Here is a 22,048-nt window from a genome sequence, read left to right as displayed (position 1 = left end):
CTCTCAAAGTGACTTCAAATATGATGTGGTCCCTAAAAAGATGGTTTTGTAAATTTTGTTGGAAAAATGAGAAATCGCTGGTCAACTTTTAACCCTTATAGCTCCCTAACAAAAAAAAATTTTGGTTCCAAAATTGTGCTGATGTAAAGTAGACATGTGGGAAATGTTATTTATTAACTCTTTTGTGTGACATATCGCTCTGATTTCAGGGCTTAAAAATTCAAATTTTGAAAATTGCAAAATTTTCAAAATTTTCGCCAAATTTCCATTTTTTTCACAAATAAACGCAAGTGATATCGAATAAATTTTTCCACAATCATGAAGTACAATATGTCACGAAAAAACGGTCTCAGAATCAGGGGGATCCGTTGAAGCGTTCCAGAGTAATTACCTCATAAAGTGACAGTGGTCAGAATTGTAAAAATTGGCCCGGTCATTAACGTGCAAACCACCCGCGGGGCTTAAGGGGTTAAAAGTGCCTTTCCCAAAATTTTTACTGTTGAATTGGACGCATAATGTAATAGTGACTGCAGAGTGAAATATTGATTCTTCGGGTCAGCATGATTACAATAAAACCAGATTTTTTTTTTTACAAAAAATAATTTATTTGAATCAACAAAATCTGAGAACTATAACTTTTTTAATTTTTCTACTAATAGAGTTGAGTGGGAATTTGTTTTCTGCAAGATCAGTTGACATTTCAATAATACAATTTTTCTTTAACAGCTCAAAACAGCTATTTTGGCGCTTTTTTATACTGTTTACTGTATGGGTTAAATTGTGTGACAATTTTATAGTTAGATACTAAATATTTTTTTTTGTTTAATTTTATCTTCACATAAAAAGTGCATTTTTATTGGTGAAATGTTTTTCTATGATTTTTTTGTTCTTTATTTTGTTCTGAGGGCCATCTCAGGTGGCATTTTGAGGTGTCTCCCAGGGAATAGAATGGGATTCAGCCGTTCTTCAAACTGTTTGCTAAACTGACAGCTATTTGAAGAACATATAAAATGCCAACTGTTTAAAAAGCAAGTATGATTGAGCATCGGACTGCTAGCACTTTCGAAGTAAAAGTGACATACAGCAGCATAATGAGGTCATTTGGTAGTGTGAGGGGGAAACTATAGAGAGGGAGAAACATGAAAGGACCATGTGTGGAGACATTATGGTGGGATAAGTTTGAGAAGGGGCACAATAAATACACAGAGGTTTAGGGGGACTATTTGAGGGATAGTGTACAGAGGGAGCAGCATGGGGGATAATATAGAGATGGGAAAGGGAAAGCATGAGGGGATAGTATAGTGGGAATAGTGTCAGAATGGGCAAAGTAATAAGACTGGGCAGTGTGAGGGATACATTGGGAGGGGACACTATGAGGACAATATGGAAAGTATATAGCATGGGTGGTAATGTTGAGGAGCGGAGGGGCCAAAGAGGTGAGCGGTGAGGTAAGTATAAGGATTTTTTTTATTTTTTAAATATTACATTTATTATGTGCTTGGGTCTGCATAGACCTCAGAGCATTAAGAGGGACATTGAATTAGCAAAGAATAACATCTCTGGTGCCAGTTGTCGAGAAAGTGATCAGAAAGACGCCAAAGAAGACGCTTCAGGAAAAACGCAGTTTTACTGAAGTGTATTCCTCTAGCAAAACTAAATGCTGATGTCTAAAAGACGCTGTGTGCAAACCCATGATAACCTGTGGTGTGACATGGTTACATAACTTTTCCTTATTACCATAACTTTAATGAACAAGACAATGATGCTACTCCATAAGCCTGTCCAAGAGATGTCTCAGTGAATGCCATTTGTAGGCCACCACTCTTAGGCTGTAATGTTAAAAATATTTATTTATCTAATGTATAATTTTTTATGCAGAGTTGTTAGGAAGAATCCCTCTGACAGATGCCAACTATCACACTTAGGATCCCATGATCCAGATTTGGGCATAGGGATATTACTGATACCATTACTAGAATCACAAGAGTAATACAAACTAATTAAAAAATTATAAACTGGTTCATTTTTAATTGTAATAGTGCAGCAATAATAAAAATGGTAATTATACATTTGTGAGGCCTAGTCCCAGTAAGTTAGTATGTTAGTGTAGGGAGTACAATTGGGGGAGAAAGGTTGAACTGGATGGACCTAGGTCTTTATTCAACCTACGTTACTATGTATAAAAAAAAGTACAAGTGCTTTTCACTAAATTAGAATATCATCAAAAAGTCAATTTATTTCAGGTCTTCAATACAAAAAGTGAAACTCAAATATTATATAGAGTCATTACACACAGAGTGATCTATTTCAAGTGTTTATTTCTGTTAATTTTATGATTATAGCTTACAGACAATGAAAACACAAAAGTCATTATCTCAGTAAATTAGAATAATTAACAAAAAACATGTGCAAAGGCTTTCGATGTGTTTCAAAAGGTCCCTGGGTCTGTTTCAGTAGGCTCCACAGTCATGGGGGTAGAGCATGGTATATTTAATTATATCATTAAAGGTATAATTTGTCATTATTATTTTTTTGTGTTTTTTTCACCATTTTTTTCCTAAAATGGTACAATACATCTTTCTTGCTTCTGACTTGCACTTTATACATTTACATGCCTATAAACTAAATGCTGTCTTCACAGACTTCCAGCTGTGCTAAATGAACATACTATGGAAGTTTTATAAGTGTTTACTAAGTTTTCTATGTTTTAGGCAGATCCCAAAGGTCTAAAACATAATTTTATTCTTTAGCTGTATGGAGGAATTACAACATGCACTAAAAAGTTTTATACATGCATTGAGGCAAACGTTCAAGGGAAAAAAAAAGATAGAATGAAATATTAAAGACATTTAGGACTAGAGATGAGAGGATTGATCCACTGTGGGTAAACGTTGAGTCTAATATCCTGCCTGAAATAAGCAGATTACAATAAATTCAAATAATTTGCGATTTTCTAAAAAAATTCATGCACAGCCAGAGCGTTTGCTAGAAACAGTAGGCATGACCACACAGGATGCCCTATGGTGCTTTGCTGCTATCACATCCTCTATAAAAAAAATAAAGGTGAGGGTCATCCAAGCAGCACCATTTTAGGATTTTACAGCTTAGGTATAAGTCAGAACGCATAGCCCATTATACACAGAATTAGAAAAAAGTCTAAGTCTGATTGCAGTGTTGAAGCACCTTGTAGTTGTAGGGATAGTCTCAGTTTGTAAATAATAACATGAATAATCAAGTGGTAGGGAAGTACTGGACCTGCAGAGACAGTGTTAGGGCTCTTTCACACGTCCTGATATTTCAGGTACTGGAGAAACCAGTACCGGAGATATCCGTGTCCGTGTGTATCTGTGTGACAACAGTGTGCCGCCCGTGTGCCGTATCAGGAGCACATGTACCAGGGCCTGGGAATCAGCTGTACAGTTCGCGCTGTTCCCAAGTGGCGGGTGATGAATGCTGTCCTCATCATTGTCCCCTGCTTGTGCTGTGGTAAGCACCAGCAAGAACAATGATGAGAGTAGTAGTCTGCTCCCGCAGTGTCCAACTGTAAAAATATTCTTACCTGTCCTAAGTGTCCCTCGCTGTAATCCATGCAACCGATCATGCCGAGGAGCAGGGCAGAATGACTCCTGCAGCTAGCGGGCCCCTGAGCTGCGCTCAGTGAGCGGTGTCCTGTCACTCACTGAGCTCTATCTATCATTTATCTATCTACAGTATCTGCCTAGTCTATCTATTCTATCTGGCAGTGAATTTACTGTACTTGTCTGATGAAATTCCTTTGAGATGTGTGCTTAAAAATTAAATGACACACGCATGGTACATGTGCAGTCCAATTCTTTTCTCACACTCATTGACTTGCATTGGCTAGTGCAATCTGATTCTTGCATCCACTCGCAGCATGCTGCAATTTTTTTTCTCAGTCCAATAACAGCTGAGAAAAAAATTTACAGATGAGCACAGCCTCATTGAATAACATTTGTCAGAGTGCAATGTGATGTTTCCTCGCATTGCACTCATCCGATATATATGCTCGTGTGAGTGAGTCCTAACTGTGATTTTTTGATTTATGCTATATTGCAGTAATAGCACCTTAATAACAACACTTTCATTTTTAATTCTTCACAAGTTTCAAACTAAAAGGACAGTTTAATATCACTCAGTCCTATTTTGCTACCAATGAAAAATCCTCAAAACCTGAGTTGTGTGTCACAAAAAGAGTACTTTCTGACTTGTGAAATGGACAAGCCATATTTTTCTATTTCTTTATTTTTTTTAGAAGGCAAAAAGAAAAATCTTTTTTTGCTGAGGGGATGATATTGATTTTAAAAAAAATTGAAAACATTATACACATATTTTATCTCTTTGCATTTCTCTTGTCACCTAGTGACAAGGGACTGTGGGCACCTACCCAATCCTTAGAACTAGGGGCATCCTAGGCTATCCCTGTCCCCCAGTTTACCCCTGATGGTAGAGACACTGGTGTCTCGTACCTTGCTATGCTCCTATCTTAACTCTTATCTGTTCCCGCCCCCACCCAGGGAGATGTGTGACAGAAGTGTATTGGAAAACACTAACTAGACAGATGGGGTAAACAGACAGGGATCAAAGAAAATTACAATCATAAAAATACACTCAAAAAACAACAGAGTGAGGAATAGGAGGCACAAGCCAAATGGGAGAGGATTAGATAAACTCAACCAAACCAGCTCCACGCAGATACCTCCTGAAAATCTCTCCAACTGTCTACTCCTAACATTGAACTTCTTCTTAAACTCCAAAACAGGAAATGGAAAAACTATCACTGGCAATTCCTAAGTGCCAGTAGCGAGCATATGTACCAGAGGGGAGTGGACAACACAGAACATCTGGGACAATTCAGGATTCAAAGCTCCAGGAGATCAACTGAACTGATTAACCCATGCAATGACAGAATAATGATAACCTGCACTGTTTAATAGGATGGTGAAGCAATACTAATCAATGCAGGAGCTTGTGTAACCAGAGGCCACAACCTTCTGGCCCCTCTCTGTCACGATATCCCCATGACATCTCTTTTTCTTAATATTTCCATTTGGCAACTGCAGGTTAAACTCCTGGTGGGTAAAAATCAAGTACAAGTCACTTCTTTGAATCAGCTCCTCGTGGAATCCACCCCAAACTAACACGTCTCCAATCATAAGGCTGCAAAGAATGCATAAGGTAAAAAACTCATGCAAAACTCTTCAAAACTGTTACAAGAAATGAAAAGCACCTCCAAAAACGTCACAAGGAATGAGTGTTTCCTGTAGCAATGTCAACTATAAAACTTGGTGCTTTGCCTGCCTCAAACTCTATGTGCACAAAGCCTTACATGCAACACCTCAGCTAACAGAATCACACCTGAAATTAAGATTGACATTAAGCTGCTATTCATGTGAAAAGGCCAGTATTTTACATATGCTCATCCAAAGAGCAGCCATATTCTCACTCAGCGGTGCACAGGGCTCACTGCAGCCAGAAGTGAAGCTCACCACAGCTCCATACACTGTGTAGTGGTTTCTCAAAAGTACAAACATGCACACTCATATGTTCTGAGTAAACAATGAGGTGGGGTGGGGCAACAAAATGCTTTTTGGGGGTAATAGTGGTGTTAAATTTCCTTCATTTTTACACAATCTGTCTGAATAAGGATTGGTGATGGCATGGTTTTGTAACCTTTTCCAGCATGATGAACATCAATAATTAATTTTATGAAGTCCTCAGAAATCTCCTTTGTTCATGCCATGATACATTTCCACAAACTTGTTGTGAAGAACAAAATTTGATAGATCCCTGTTCTTTAAATAAAACAGGTTGCACACTCATACCTGAGTGTCATTCCATTGACTGAAAACACCAGATTCTAAACTCACCTTCAAATTGTATGCTAATCATAAAGTCTGAAATATTTTTGCCAGCTAAAGATGTGATATTGTATAATTTTCCTCATTTTGAAAATAAGTCAAAATGTTTTTTATTCTTTGGTTCTATTTATTTATTTTTAGTTTAGGACTTGTTTGAAAATCTGATATAGTTTAAGTCAATTATATTCAGAAATATAGAAAATTCTGAAGGGTTCATAAACTTTGAAGCACCTCTAAGAATTGAAAATCTGTGTATACTGTACGGTATGTTTGTACGTTAGCTGATTCAGTTCTAGAATATTACTGATTGTAGATTTTTGCAAGGGCAACAATATCAGAATTTCCATTTGCAGATAACCAAACAACCATGCAGAGTTTAAGAATGAAGAAGATTGAAGACTATTCAATATCCATACCTCATTCTAGTTTTCATGAGTTCAGTGGTACTACAGTGCATTGTCTATCAGTATCAAATGTTAGCAAGGTTACAATTAAAGGCAATCTGTTAGTAGAATCAACCCCCCTATGCCGTGTATATTTGCACATACAGTGGAGATCAAAAGTTTTGCATTTCTTTTAAATGACTCCTGTCTAGTTCTTGTGGTGCCATTTTCCTGGTGATTTTAGTAAACTGGAAGCAAATGGTTGACAGCTATTAGGACGAAAATTGTGTTTGACATTGTTTTATCCCTTTATATTTTAGTGTTCAACATATGCTGGGCCAAATGTTTTGCATATTTTGTCATGGATAGCCAAATTTTGCCTTCATTTTTTTTATGTGAGTGTTTTTAGATTAAAACATGGCAAAGACAAATTTATCACCAGATTGTTAGAACCCTCCTGTTAGTTTTTTTCTATTTTGTGGTCACGTGACCTGCTGCCTATTTATTCCAGCTCCGCCCTTCTGGCTTTGCTGGACTTCAGTGTTACTTTGACTCTTAATCTAGCCAGGTGCTTTGTACCTTTCTCTAGAGTTTCCTTGGTCCTTGGACCTCTAAGTATTTTTGTCTGTTTGTCTTTTTGCTCCGCTACAACTTCTGCTAGGAGGAGTCCAATTTTGTCCCAGTCCTTAGTACTTTTAGGGACCCCTCCCTTATATCTATAGGTCTGCGTTCAGACTAGCTGAGGACGAAGGCGGGTCTGTTCACAATGAACAGGTTGCCCGCTGCATCGTAGGGAATCAGCTTATTTCTATTGTAGAGACAGTTTTCCTATCTTTCCTTAGTTCTTGTAGCAGATCATAACAGTAAGTCCAGCCAAAAATCAAAAAAAAAAAAAAATCCTAAGGAAAGAGATCCGGAGATCATCATGGTGTCTGTTCAGGAATTGGCTCAACGCCTACAGGGATTGTCTCTTGAGGTGGCCCGGCTCCAGCAACACGTGAGTAGCTGTCCTGGAACGCATTTTGTTGAACCGAAGGTAGGACTGCCTGATTTTTTTTATGTTAAACAATAAGATTTTTTTTCCTTTAAAAATGCTTGTTTATTATATTTTCGTTTGAGACCCAGGTCCTCTGGGAATGAATCACAGCGCATTGGGTTTATCATGTCACTTTTGCGCAAGGAACCACAGGGATGGGCCTTTTCTCTCCAACCTAATGATCCGTGTTTTAGATCAGTGGAAGATTTTTTTCTGCTATGGGGTTGTTGTATGACGATCCTGATCGAGTCTCTTCTGCTGAGACACAACTGAGACGTTTAAAGCAGGGGTCAGGTGATGTTGAAAATTATTGTACACACTTCAGAAGGTGGTCTTCTGAAGTGAGATGGAATGATTCGGCGTTAAAATGTTTGTTTCTTGCTGGTCTAAGTGAAAGGGTTAAGGATCTGCTGATTGCTTTCCCTGCACCTGGAAACTTGCAAGAAGCCATGCAATTAGCTATACGGGTGGACAGGAGACTGCGTGCCAGGGTTAATGAGAAAACTCCTGCTATGGCAGCTCCTAGTCATCAGAGGGTCTGCTCGGACGACGGAGAACTGATGGAGATTGGTGTGATGTCACTCCGCTCTCAGGAAAAAGACCGCAGGTTTTCCAAGGGATTGTGTTTTTATTGTGGTAAATCTGACCATTTTGTTAAGAACTGTGAGCTTCTGTTAAACAAAGAAAAAAAAAGGTCAGTTACGCCCGTATTGCTTGTTTAAACTCTAGGGAGTATTTCTTTCAGGGAGTACCTCATTGCAGGAGGAGTTGATTGAATTTCAGGTTTTTGTGGATTGTGGTTCTACACTGAATGTGATTGATAAGGGATTTTTGGAAAAACTTAAATTGGAACCTAAACCTTTGTCATCTCCTATTTCTGTGGTTGCTGTAGATAACACTCCTTTGAAATGTGTTACTCACAAGGTTTTTGAATTTCCCCTCACTATTAATGGTATTCACCAAGAGAATTTGGATTTAGTGGTATTAAATAATTTACCTTCTCCAGTAGTGTTAGGTTTGCCTTGGTTAAAACTGCACAATCCTTTACTGGACTAGTCTACTAATGAGAATAAATCTTGGAATCCTAAGTGTTATGATAAATGTTGTAATGGTCGCATTGCTGCTGTGGAAAGAGGGGAATTACCTGTACCTATTCAGGATTTTTGGAAGGTTTTTTCTGGGGAGGAGTCGCAAATTCTACCTCCTCATAGGGACTATGATTGCACCATTGAGTTTGTTCCTGGAGCTACTCTTCCCAAGAGTCGCTTATTTAATCTTACTATCCCTGAAAGAAAAGCCTTGGAGGAATACATACAGACGAGATTGGCTGCTGGTCACATTAGACCTTCTAAGTCACCTGTGGCTGTTGGATTTTTTTTTGTAAAAAAAAAAGACGGCGGTTTACGTCCATGTCTGGACTTTCGCAAAATTAATAAAATTACCGTACGCAATTCCTACCCACTGCCGTTAATTCCTGACTTTTTTAACCAGTTAGTGGGGGCCAAGTGGTTCTCTAAAATTGATCTCCGGGGGGCATACAATTTGTTGCGAATGAAGAAGGGTGATGAATGGAAGACTGCTTTGAACACTCCTGTGGGTCATTTTGAGAATCTGGTTATGCCTTTTGGTCTTACCAATGCACCAGCGATTTTTCAGAACCTTATTAATGACATCCTGAGACCTTTGATTGGTAAGAACGTGGTGGTGTATTTGGATGACATTTTGATTTATTTGCCAGATCTGGAGTCTCATTGGCAGAGCGTACGTGAGGTATTGCATTTATTAAGTGACAATTCACTTTTTGCTAAGCTGGAGAAATGCGAGTTCGCTGTGCAGAGAATTATTTTTTTGGGCTACATTGTCTCCAGCGAGGGCTTTGAGATGGACCCGGTGAAGCTTCAGGCTGTGCAGGAATGGCCTAGGCCTATTGGTTTAAAATCGATACAGAGATTTTTGGGTTTCACCAATTATTACAGAAAATTCATTGAGAATTTTTCTACAATTGTTAAGCCGCTGACCGATCTCACCAGGAAAGGTGCGAATACGGTCCAGTGGACTACTGAGGCCATTGAAGCTTTTGTGTATCTCAAGGAGAGGTTCAGTTCTGCCCCCATCCTGATGCAGCCTGATGAGACCAAGCCTTTTTTGGTCGAGGTTGATGCTTCTTCGGTGGGGGTCGGTGCGGTTTTGTCTCAGGAGAACAAGGATGGGGTTCATCCCTGTGCTTTTTTTTCGAAAAAATTTTCTGAAACCGAACTTAATTACGATGTTGGTAATCGGGAATTGCTGGCTATCAAACTCGCATTTGAACATTGGCGTCATTTCTTGGAAGGTGCTAAATTTCCCATTCATGTTTTCACTGATCATAAGAATCTGATCAATCTAGATGCTGCCAAGCGCTTGAATGCCCGTCAGGCTAGGTAGGCACTTTTTTTTTCGCGGTTTAATTTTTATGTTACTTACATCCCGGGTATTAAGAATGTTAAAGCTGATGCTTTATCTCGCAGCTTTTCTCCATTGGTTGGTACCGAGGAGGAGGAGAGCATTTTACAGGAAGGAGTTGTGATAGCAGCATTGGACTCCGTTTTGGAAGATGGGATTCTGAAAGCCCAGGAGGATGCCCCATCTAACACTCCCCATGGGAGGTTGTTTGTACCTAGAACCTTTAGGAGAGAGTTGTTTGTGGAGTATCATGAGTCTCGGTTGGCAGGTCATCCAGGAATTTCTGAGACTAAGAGACTGGTAGGTTGCAGTTTTTGGTGGCCTGGGTGGCAGAAGGAAATCATTAAATGTGTGCGTCAATGTACGGTGTGTGCTAGATCAAATGCTTCACATGCTCCTGCTGCGGGGTTGCTTTGCCCTCTGGAGGTTCCTAGTGCACCTTGGACGCATCTTGCAATGGATTTTATTACTGACCTTCCTGTGTCCGAGGGTTTCATTGTCATCTGGGTGGTCGTGGACCGTTTTAGCAAGATGTGAAAACTTGGTTCCTTTCATTAAACTACCCTGTGCTAAGACATTCGCTAAGGCTTTTATCAAGGAATTTGTCAGACTCCATGGCGTTCCCATCGACATTGTTTCTGATAGGGGACCTCAGTTTGTAGCTCGTTTTTGGAGTGCCTTTTGTGACAGGTTGGGAGTCCATTTGTCATTTTCATCTGGGTATCATCCTGAGTCTAATGGACAGACAGAAATAAAGAACCAGGATGTTGACAGTTTTTGCATTGTTTTGTGGCAGACAATCAAGGGGGTGGTCTGAGTTTCTGCCGCTTGCTGAATTTGCTCTTAACAAACATACATCCTCTTCTGCTGGGTGCTCTCCTTTTTTTTGTTGTACTGGGAGACATCCGTCATTTGGTTCGTTCTCCAAATTGGTGTCGGCTGTGCAGGAGGAGGAGAATTTTTGCGGTGATTTGGAGAGAGTTTGGACTGATGTACGTTGTAACCTTCAAGAGGCTAACAAAAAGTCTAAGAAGTGTTTTAACAGGAAACGTCAAGAGGTTTTGTTTACGGTTGGTGACATGGTTTGGTTGTCCTCAAAGAATCTGCGGTTGAGGATTCCTTCTAAGAAATTGGGTCCAAAGTTTGTGGGACCATTTAAGGTGCTTCAGGTGGTTAACCAGTCTGCTGTTAGGTTGGAGGTTCCCTCCTCCTGGAAGATTAATCCAGTGTTTCATGTTTCCTTGTTGAAAAAAGCTGATGTATCGGATAGGGATGCCACTGTCACAGTTCCTCCGGTGGTGGAAGACGGTGAATATGAAATTTCTCGTATCCTGAATTCCAGAAGGCATAGCGGGAGATTGCAGTATCTCGTCGTTTGGAAAGGTTTCGGTCCTGAGGATAACACCTGGGTAAGGGCAGATGATGTCTCTGCTCCTAGACTTATCAGAGCATTTCACAAGAGGTTTCCTGATAGGCCTGGGCCTGGAGGATCCGGAGGATCCTCATAGAAGAGGGGGTACTGTTAGAACTCTCCTGTTAGTTTTTTTCTATTTTGTGGTTACATGACCTGCTGCCTATTTATTCCAGCTCCGCCCTTCTGGCTTTGCTGGACTTCAGTGTTGCTTTGACTCTTAATCTAGCCAGGTGCTTTGTACCTTTCTCTAGAGTTTGCTTGGTCCTTGGACCTCTAAGTATTTTTGTCTGTTTGTCTTTTTGCTCCGCTACAACTTCTGCTAGGAGGTGTCCAATTTTTCCTTAGTTCTTGTAGCAGATCATAACACAGATGTCAGGAAGCTTATCGACTCGAGTTTGCCAAAGTGCACAGCCAATGGAAAGAGACAGATTGGTCTAAGGAGTTGTGGTCGGATGAATCCAAGTTCACTCTGTTTGGTAGTGATGGCAAGGATTATAAATACCTCCCAATAGGAAAACATAATGATGTAAGGTACCAAACACCTACAGTGAAACATGGTGGTGGCAATGTCATGGTTTGGGGCTTCTTTTCTGCATCTGCCATTTGCCCTCTGGATAGAAATGATGGGACTATGAATGCTACCATGTACAAGGATATACTGGAGAATGTAATGCTGCCACATGGTAAAACCAAAGTAGGCAGGGGATGGAGATTCCAGCAAGAAAATGATCCTAAGCACACATCCAATTTAGTCAAAAATTGGTTAGGAAAGAAAAATGTTCACAATGGCCAAGCCAATTACCTGATTTAAACCCTATACAGCACCTTTGGGATGAGTTAGGGTGACGAGTTGGGGCCCTTACCCATAGCAATAAAGATGAATTGTTTGCAGATTTGCAAATGGAATGGAGCTAGATTAGTGATGAGCGAGCATGGTCGCCACTGCTTGGTACTCGCCCGAGCATCTCAGTACTCGAGATGCTCGGAGCTCGCCGAGTACTTTCGAGATGCTCGGGCGGGAGCTCGGGTCCCCGTCCTGCATGTCTGGCACTATTTAGAGCACCAATCAGGCAGGGATTGTCTGCCACTCACTGTAATGTCACAGCCATGGTGGTTGTGGCATTACAGTGATTGCCCAAATCAATGGGAACAGTGCTCACAGTGAAACATGAAAAGCCGGCAATTCAGCAGCGGCATACACCGGCACCGACAATTTAGAACAGAAAGAATAGAGCATCACACATAGATTAGATAGATAAAAACATGTTAGTCACATATATAATAAGTATAGTGACAGTGTTGGCTACTGTACTTGTCATTTAGTGTTAAAATAAAGGATTTATTAAAAAAAAATAATAGTGTTTTCATGCACCCGTTTCTTTAAAAAAGCCAGCCGGCAACTCATCATCGGTACCCGAAAATTTAGAACAGAAAGAATAGAGCATCACACATAGATTAGATAGATAGAAACATGTCAGTCACATATATAATAAATACAGTGACAGTGTTGGTTACTGTATTTGTTATTTAGTGTTAAAATAAAGGATTTATTAAAGAAAAAAAATTGACGTGGGATTCCCTGTAATTTTAGTCTCTAGCGGAGGTTAAGCAGATGGCTTGGGCAGATGTTTGAAGCCTGGGAAGGGGGTAATACCCACGGAGCTTCCCAGGCTACTAATATCAGCCCCCAGCTGAATACCTAGCCTTTTCAATAACTATTAAAATAGGGGACCCCCCGAAAAAATGATGTGGGGTCCCCCCCATTTTAATAGCTAGCAAAGTCTAGGCAGACAGCTGGGGGCTGATATTAATAGCCCAGGAAGGGTGCCATGAATATTGGCCCCCTCCCAGGCTATAAACACCAGCCCTCAGCCGCCCCAGAAATGGCGCATCCATCCATGCTTGCGCTCTGCAGTGTCTCTGAAGGATGACAAGCTGGATGGTAGCACTCTGCTGCGATCCAGCCTGTCATCTCAATGCCATCCCAGCGTGGGAGAATTCTCCTGCTCAAGCGGTGAGCGCAGGAGAATTCTCCCACGCTGTCAGTGACGTGCATGAGGTGAGCTGAGTTCATTGGACATGAACTCGGCTCATCTGGATGCCGTCACAGCCAGACACTGAGGAGCTTCACTGAGGAGCTTCTCAGTGTCTGCGGCATGGCAAGCTGGATGGCAGCGTTCTGCTGCGCTCCAGCCTGTCATGTAAATGTAGCAGAGCTGAAGCTGTCCTGGGAACCATGGAAAGGTAAGGATGAGGTTGGTTTATTATTTTATTTTTATTTCAGGAGATCGTTGGCTTCAGCTGGAGTGGGCGATACGGTAAGTAGGGTTTAAATTAGAACAGTAAAGGAATATGTCTTTATTTCAATTAAAGGATTTTATTCTGGGTGTATGTGTTTTTTTTAACTTTGACTATGGGATTAGTAATGGGGGTGTCTTATAGATGCCTCTCCATTACTAACCTGGGCTTGATGTCAGCTGGCATTATAAGCTGACATCAACCCAAACCCTATTACCCCACTGCCACCGCTACAGGGCAGTGGGAAGAGCGAGGCTAAGTGCCAGAATTGGCACATCCTATGGATGCGCCATTTCTGGGGTGGCTGACGGCTGGTGTTTCTAGCCTGGGAGGGGGCCAATATTCATGGCACCCTTCCTGGGCTATTAATATCAGCCCCCAGCTGTCTGCCTAGCTTTGCTAGCTAGTAAAATAGGGGGGACCCCACATCATTTTTTTGGGGGGTCCCCTATTTTAATAGCTAGTAAAGGCTAGGTATTCAGCTGGGGGCAGATATTAGTAGCCTGGGAAGCTCCATGGGTATTATCCCCTTCCCAGGCTTCAAACATCTGCCCCAGCCATCTGCTTAACCTCCGCTAGAGACTAAAATTACGTGGAACCCCACGCCAATTTATTTTTTAATAAATCCTTTATTTTAACACTAAATGACAAGTACAGTAACCAACACTGTCAATGTACTTATTATATATGTGACTTACATGTTTCTATCTATCTAATCTATGTGTGATGCTCTATTCTTTCTGTTCTAAATGAATTGCCGGCCGGCTTTTTTTTAGAGACGGGTGCATGAAAACACTATTATTTTTTTTTTATAAATCCTTTATTTTAACACTAAATGACAAGTACAGTAACCAACACTGTCACTGTACTTATTATATATGTGACTGACATGTTTTTATCTATCTAATCTATGTGTGATGCTCTATTCTTTCTGCTCTAAATTGTTGGGTACCGGTGTATGCCACTGCTGAATTGCCGGCCGGCTTTTTTAAAGAGAAGGGTGCATGAAAATTGGAGGGCACTAGTGTGTTCCAAGTGCCCTGCTATGTTTTTCATGCACCCTCCTATTTACCCTGCCTGCCTGTCTGCCTATATATTCTGCCTGCCTGACGTTTAATTGAACACTGCTCCCATCGATTTGGGCAATTTTTGACCTTTTGCAGACCGCCGGGGGGGGGGGACCGCCAGAAAAATGCTTGAGTTTCCCATAGACTTACAGTACAGACCAAAAGTTTGGACACACCTTCTTATTTAAAGATTTTCCTGTATTTTCATGACTTTGAAAATTGTACATTCACACTGAAGGCATCAAAACTATGAATTAACACATGTGGAATTATATACTTAACAAAAAAGTGTGAAACAACTGAAAATATGTCTTATATTCTAGGTTCTTCAAAGTAGCCACCTTTTGCTTTGATGACTGCTTTGCACACTCTTGGCATTCTCTTGATGAGCTTCAAGAGGTAGTCACCGGAAATAGTTTTCTCTTCACAGGTGTGCCCTGTCAGGTTTAATAAGTGGGATTTCTTGCCTTATAAATGGGGTTGGGACCATCAGTTGTGTTGTGCAGAAGTCTGGTGGATACACAGCTGATAGTTCTACTGAATAGACTGTTAGAATTTATATTATGGCAAGAAAAAAGCAGCTAAGTAAAGAAAAATGAGTGGCCATCATTACTTTAAGAAATGAAGGTCAGTCAGTCTGAAAAATTGGGAAAACTTTGAAAGTGTCCCCAAGTGCAGTTGCAAAAACCATCAAGCGCTACAAAGAAACTGGCTCACGTGAGGACTGCCCCAGGAAAGGAATACCAAGAGTCACCTCTGCTTCTGAGGATAAGCTTATCCGAGTCACCAGCTTCAGAAATTGCAGGTTAACAGCAGCTCAGATTAGAGACCAGGTCAGTGCCACACAGAGTTCTAGCAGCAGACACATCTCTTCAACAACTGTTAAGAGGAGACTTTATGCAGCAGGCCTTCATGGTAAAATAGCTGCTAGGAAACCACTGCTAAGGACACGCAACAAGCAGAAGAGACTTGTTTGGACTAAAGAACACTAGGAATGGACATCAGACCAGTGGAAATCTGTGCTTTGGTCTGATGAGTCCAAATTTTTTGATCTTTTGTTCCAACCACCGTGTCTTTGTGCGATGCAGAAAAGGTGAACGGATGGACTCTACATGCCTAGTTCCCACCGTGAAGCATGGAGGAGGAGGTGTGATGGTGTGGGGGTGCTTTGCTGGTGACACTGTTGGGGATTTATTCAAAATTGAAGGCATACTGAACCAGAATGGCTACCACAGCATCTTGCAGCGGCATGCTATTCCATCCGGTTTGCGTTTAGTTGGACCATCATTTATTTTTCAACAGGACAATGACCTCAAACACACCTCCAGGCTGTGTAAGGGCTATTTGACCAAGAGGGAGAGTGATGGGGTGCTATGCCAGATGACCTGGCCTCCACAGTCACCAGACCTGAACCCAATCGAGATGGTTTGGGGTGAGCTGGACCGCAGAGTGAAGGCAAAAGGGCCAACAAGTGCTAAGGATCTCTGGGAACTCCTTCAAGATTGTTGGAAGACCATTTCCGGTGACTACCACTTGAAGCTCATCAAGAGAATGCCAAGAGTGTGCAAAGCAGTCATCAAAGCAAAAGGTGGCTACTTTGAAGAACCTAGAATATAAGACCAATTTTGAGTTGTTTCACACTTTTTTGTTAAGTATATAATTCCACATGTGTTAATTCATAGTTTTGATGCCTTCAGTGTGAATGTACAATTTTCATAGTCATGAAAATACAGAAAAATCTTTAAATGAGAAGGTGTGTCCAAACTTTTGGTCTGTACTGTACATTGGGCTCGTTGCTCGGGTCGAGCACCCGAGTATTCCAATGTGCTGGACCCGAGCTTCGAGCACCCGAGCATTTTATTGCTCGCTCATCACTAAGCAAGATCCCTCAAGATGTCTTGAATACCCTAGTGACTTCAATGCCTTATCGGTGTGGTGCAGAAATTAAAGCAAGACGTTATGCTTCAAAACACTAAGTTATGGAATTGTAAACAATGAATTACTCTCTATGTTGTGATCAATAAATAGTATATGCAAAACTTTTGGCAGTCAGTTTTCTTTAATTAAATGACCATACCTATATTCAAAAGCATTTTGGTTAAAACTAAGGTCTTACATGATGACAACTTCATGTACTTTCAATTCATTACCAAGAAAATGACATCACAATTCACAACAACCAGACAGAAGTAATCACACAAAAAATCCAAAACTTTTGGTTGACACTGTAGGTCATAGGAAGCTGAAAAATGATACTGTGATATCCGAGATCTGTTGTCTTATTCCAGAAAAATACATGTTTTTCTTACATGTAAATGTTCAGGACAATGGGCCGAACACTGATCTCCCCGAAGATCTGCCTTCTGAGCCTTTTTTTTAGTAAAAGGGGGTGTTACCAGCGTGAGACATGTAACTAACATAGAATAGTAGAACTGACATTTGTCTCCTTACAAACACATTTGCTGCAGCTCTCACAGTTCTGCTGTAATGCAACCCTGTCTGCCTGTGAGATGAAAGCTGAAGCACTGAGGGGAACTTGCAGATGTGTCAGGTATAATCTGATACAGCTGTGCAGTGATATCAGGAGAGCAGAGAGTGGCCATTATACATCACACTGGTAAGGCCCCATTTTATTTATAATAATCTCTGGAGGCAGATTCTCATGCAGATCTGTGTCCAGCCCATAGTCCGGAACAGCTCATTTACATATTAAGAAGTACATGGATTTCTCTGGAATAAGACATCAGATCGCAGATATCAATGTATCATTTTATTCAGCTTCCTATGATCTAGATGCCCATTCAGACGGCTTAGGAGGGACGATCCTACTGACAGATTCCCTTTTTCCCCTTCCCGATGCAACCAATTTTAATTTTTTCATTTGCATTTTATCCTCCCCTTCTTTCAAGAGCTATAACTTTTTTTTATTTTTCTGTCCGCATAAATATATAAGGTCTTGTTATTATTAATATTATTATTATTATTTTAGCTTCATTTATTCCATGGTGCTTTACATGTGAAAAAGGGGGTATACATAGCAAAAACACAATAATCTTAAGAAAATGAGTCAGCGACTGGTACAGGAGGAGAGAGGAGAGGAGAGAGAGTTATTCGCAGTTGTTCTTTTTACTGACACCATATACTTTACCACATAGTGTACTGGAAAATGGGAAAAAGTTTCCAAGTGCAGTGAAATTCTGACATTGTTTCAGAGAATCGCTTTTACGGTGGACATTTTCTTTGTAAAAATTACCTCATAATATCATTCTTCTCATCAGTATGATTAGAGCAATATCAATCTTGTCCAGTTTTTTTAATTATTTTAGTGATGAAAAAAATCAGAATTTTGTTAAAAAAACATTTTTTGATTGTGTCGCCATTTTCCGATACCAGTAAGATTTTTATTTTTCAGTCAATAGAGGTGTGTGAGGGTTTATTTTTTGTGCGGCAAAGCATTGTTTTTATTTATACCATTTTAGGATAGATATGACATTTTGACCACTTGTTACAGCATTTTTTGTGGTATTTTGGCCATCAAAGAAAATTTAATTTTGGCGTTTTCTTTTTTTTTCCTATTAAAGTGTTTATTATTCGGGTTAATTATTTTTATATTTTGACAAATCCGACTTTTCTGAATTCGGTGATACCAAATACAGTGGGGAAAATAAGTATTTGATACACTGCCGATTTTGCAAGTTTTCTTACCTACAAAGAATGTAGAGGTCTGTAATTTTTATCATAGGTACACTTCATCTGTGAGGACAGAATCTTAAAAAAAAATCCAGAAAATCACATTGAATGATTATTACATAATTAATTTGCATTTTATTGCATAAAATAAGTATTTGATACAATAGAAAAACAGAACTTGATATTTGGTACAGAAACCTTTGTTTGCAATTACAGAGGTCAGACGTTTCCTGTAGTTCTTGACCAAGTTTGCACACACTGCAACAGAGAATTTGGCCTACTCATCCATACAGATCTTCTCCAGATCTTTCAGGTATCCGGGCTGTCGCTGGGGAACTTTGAGTTACAGCTCCCTCTAAAGATTTTCTATTGGGTTCAGGAATGGAGAATAGCTAGTCCACTCCAGGACCTTGAAATGCTTCTTACCGAGCTACTTTTTTGTTGCCCTGGCTGTGTGGTTTGGGTTATTGTCATGCTGGAAGTCCCAGCCATGACCCTCCTTCAATGCTCTTACTGAGGGACGGAGGTTGTTGGCCAAAATCTCACGATACATGACCCCATCCATCCTCCCTTCAATACGGTGCAGTCATCCTGTACCCTTTGCAGAAAAGCACTCCAAAGTATGATGTTTCCCCCACCATGCTTCACGATTAGGATGGTGTTCTTGAGGTTGTACTCATCCTTCTTCTAGCTCCAAACACTGTGAGTTGATACCAAAAAGTTCTGTTTTGGTCTCATTGGACCACATGACCTAATCCCATGCCTCCTCTGGATCATCCAGATGGTCATTGGTGAGCTTCAAACGGGCCTGGACATGTGCTGGCATGAGCAGAAGGACCTTGCGTGCGCTGTAGGATTTTAATCCATGATGGCATAATATGTTACTAAATGTAATGTTTGAGACTGTGGTCCCAGTTCTCTTCAGGTCATTGACCAGGTCCTCTTGTTTAGTTCTTTTCTGATTCCTGACCTTTCTCAGAATCATCCTTACCCCACGAGGCGACATCTTGCATGAAGCCCCAGACTGAGGAAGATTCTTGTGTTTCTTCCATTTTCTAATAATTGTGCCTACAGTTGTTGCCTTCTCACCAAACTGCTTGCCTATTGTTCTTATCATATGGAGAATGTACTCAGGAATCAAAGTGTATAAAAAATAATAATACTTTATTACATACAGAATAAAATATACAAAATACATTTGAATAAAAAATACAGTTGGAAACCACAAGATGGAGCCACAAAACCACAATAGGGAATCATATAACAATACATACTATAGTCCCTACTCAGACAGGATATATATATCAAGTTGGACCCCCAGAAGAAGGCTTATGCTGAAACATGCGTAGGGCCTGGCATCATTACCCACAAGAAGGTAATGTATACTCTCTATTGATAATTTATAGCATGAGTCTATGCATTTGCTGGGATAGCAGACCTTTCTGCAGATAACCTTGACGTGACGTTGGTGGATGGAGCGAGACATGATGTCCCAGATGTGCTCAATCGGTTTCAGGTCTGGGGAACGGACGGGCCAGTCCATAGCTTCAATGCCTTCATTTTGCAGGAACTTCTGACACGCTCCATCCACATGAGGTCTGGCATTGTCCTGCATTAGGAGGAACCCAGGGCCAACCGCACCAGCATATTGTCTCACAAGGGGTCTGAGGATGTCATCTCGGTACCTAATGGCAGTCAGGCTACATCTGGCGAACACATGGAGGGCTGTGCGGCCCTCCAAAGAAATGCCACCCACACCATTACTGACCCACTGCCAAACCGGTCATGCTGAAGGAAGTTGCAGGCAGCAGATTGCTCTTCACGGCATCTCCAGACTCTGTCATGTCTGTCACATGTGCTCAGTGTGAACCTGCTTTCATCTGTGAAGAGCACAGGGCGCCAGTGGCGACTTTCCCAATCCTGGTGTTCTGTGGCAAATGCCAAGCATCCTGCACGGTGTTGGGCTGTGAGCAAAACCACCATCTGTGGACATCGGGCCCTCATACCACCCTCATGGAGTCGGTTTCTAACCGTTTGTGCAGACACATGCACATTTGTGGCCTGCTGGAGGTCATTTTGCAGGGCTCTGGCAGTGCTCCTCCTATTCCTCCTTGCAGAAAGGAGGAGGTAAAGGTCCTGCTGCTGAGTTGTTGCCCTCCTATGGTTCCTTCCACATCTCCTGGTATCTGCTCCATGCTCTGGACACTGTGCTGACAGACACAGCTACCCTTCTTGCCACAGCTCGCACTGATGTGCCATCCTGGATGAACTGCACTACCTGAGCAACTTCTGTGGGTTGTACTGTAAACACCTCCTCATGCTACTGTACCTCTAGGGATGAGAGCAATAGCAAAATGAAAAAGTGATCAAAACAATAGCCAAAAAGGATGAGAACAGAGAAATGGTCTGTGGTCACCACCTGCAGAACCACTCCTTTATAGGGGGTATCTTGCTTATTGCCTATCATTTCTACCAGTTGTCTGTTCCATTTACACAGCAGCAGGAGAAATTGATTCACAATCAGTGTTGCTTCATAACTGGACAGGTAGATTTCACAGAAGTGTTATTGATTTGGAGTTACATTGAGTTGTTTAAGAGTTCCCTTTATTTTTTGAGCAGTGTATATTTAATCAGACTTCTTTTGTACAGTTCTCTCTGTCTAACTGTGCCCATGGCGACACATTAATATATCATATATGTTTGTTCCTTTATACCTCTTGTACGTCCATGCCTACTGACTATTGTATATGCCTCTGATTCAGGTGAGAACATACCTTCTACATACTTCTTTCTAGTAGACACACCTATAGGTATTATGCCAATCATGGTTCAGGGTGGACTAGCTATGTATTCATATTCAAACATGTATGATATATTTATATAGTGTGGGTGCTATATGTTTTGTATGCTTGACATGCAGTTCCATATTGTTATGCTCGCGCCTGGACTGACTGGCGTGAGCGTGATTAGTGATACCACTGTACCTTGAAAGAAGGAGTGCCTGGAGGGGCGTAACTAAGTATCAACCCGATACGACCAAGGTCACACGGCGGCTCAGTTGACTCCGTGAACCAGGGAGGAACCGAGCAGAGGGACCAGGTGCTACTCCAGGTCAGACCCCAGTCACAGCTGTTGACCCACACCGGGGAATGCAGGAACAGGCAGGTTAGCTGGTATGCAGACAGGTGGGCACTGGCAGGCACGGCTGGTATGAAGGCAGGTGGGTACTAGCAGGCTCGGCTGGTATGAAGGCAGGCGGGTGTTGACAGGCACGGCTGGAATGCAGACAGACAGATACTGGCAGATATGAACGCAGGCTGGATAGGGACCAGTACAGACTGGGATACAGGAACAGAGCCACAGGTGCAGTGGACTAGCAGAGCAGAACCGCAAGAGCGGTAAACAAGCAGAGCGGAGCAAAACCGCAGGTGCGGTGAACAAGCAGAGCGGAGCAAAATCGCAGGTGTGGTGAACAAGCAGAGCGGAGCAAAACCACAGGTGCGGTGACAAGCAGAGCGGAGCAGAACCACAGGTGCGGTAAACAAGCGGAGCAGTGCGGAAACGCCGGAGTGGTGAACAAGCACAGCAGAGCGGAACTACAGGGGCGGTAAACAAGCAGAGCAGAGCGTAATCGCAAGTGCGGTAAACAAGTGGAGCAGAGCGGAACCGCCGGAGCGGTAATCAAGCAGAGCAGAGCGAAACCGCACGTGCGGTAAACAAGCAGAGCAGAGCGGAACCGCAGGTGAGGTAAACAAGCGGAGCAGAGCGGAACCGCCAGAGCGGTGAACAAGCAGAGCAGAGCGGAACCGCAGGTGCGGTAAACAAGCGGAGCAGAGTGG

The sequence above is a fragment of the Phyllobates terribilis genome, unplaced genomic scaffold, assembly GCF_046119375.1.
Source record: "Phyllobates terribilis strain yellow unplaced genomic scaffold, ASM4611937v1 Scaffold_3__8_contigs__length_932513732, whole genome shotgun sequence".
Taxonomy (NCBI): domain Eukaryota; kingdom Metazoa; phylum Chordata; class Amphibia; order Anura; family Dendrobatidae; genus Phyllobates; species Phyllobates terribilis.
This window is presented reverse-complemented; position numbering follows the sequence as displayed.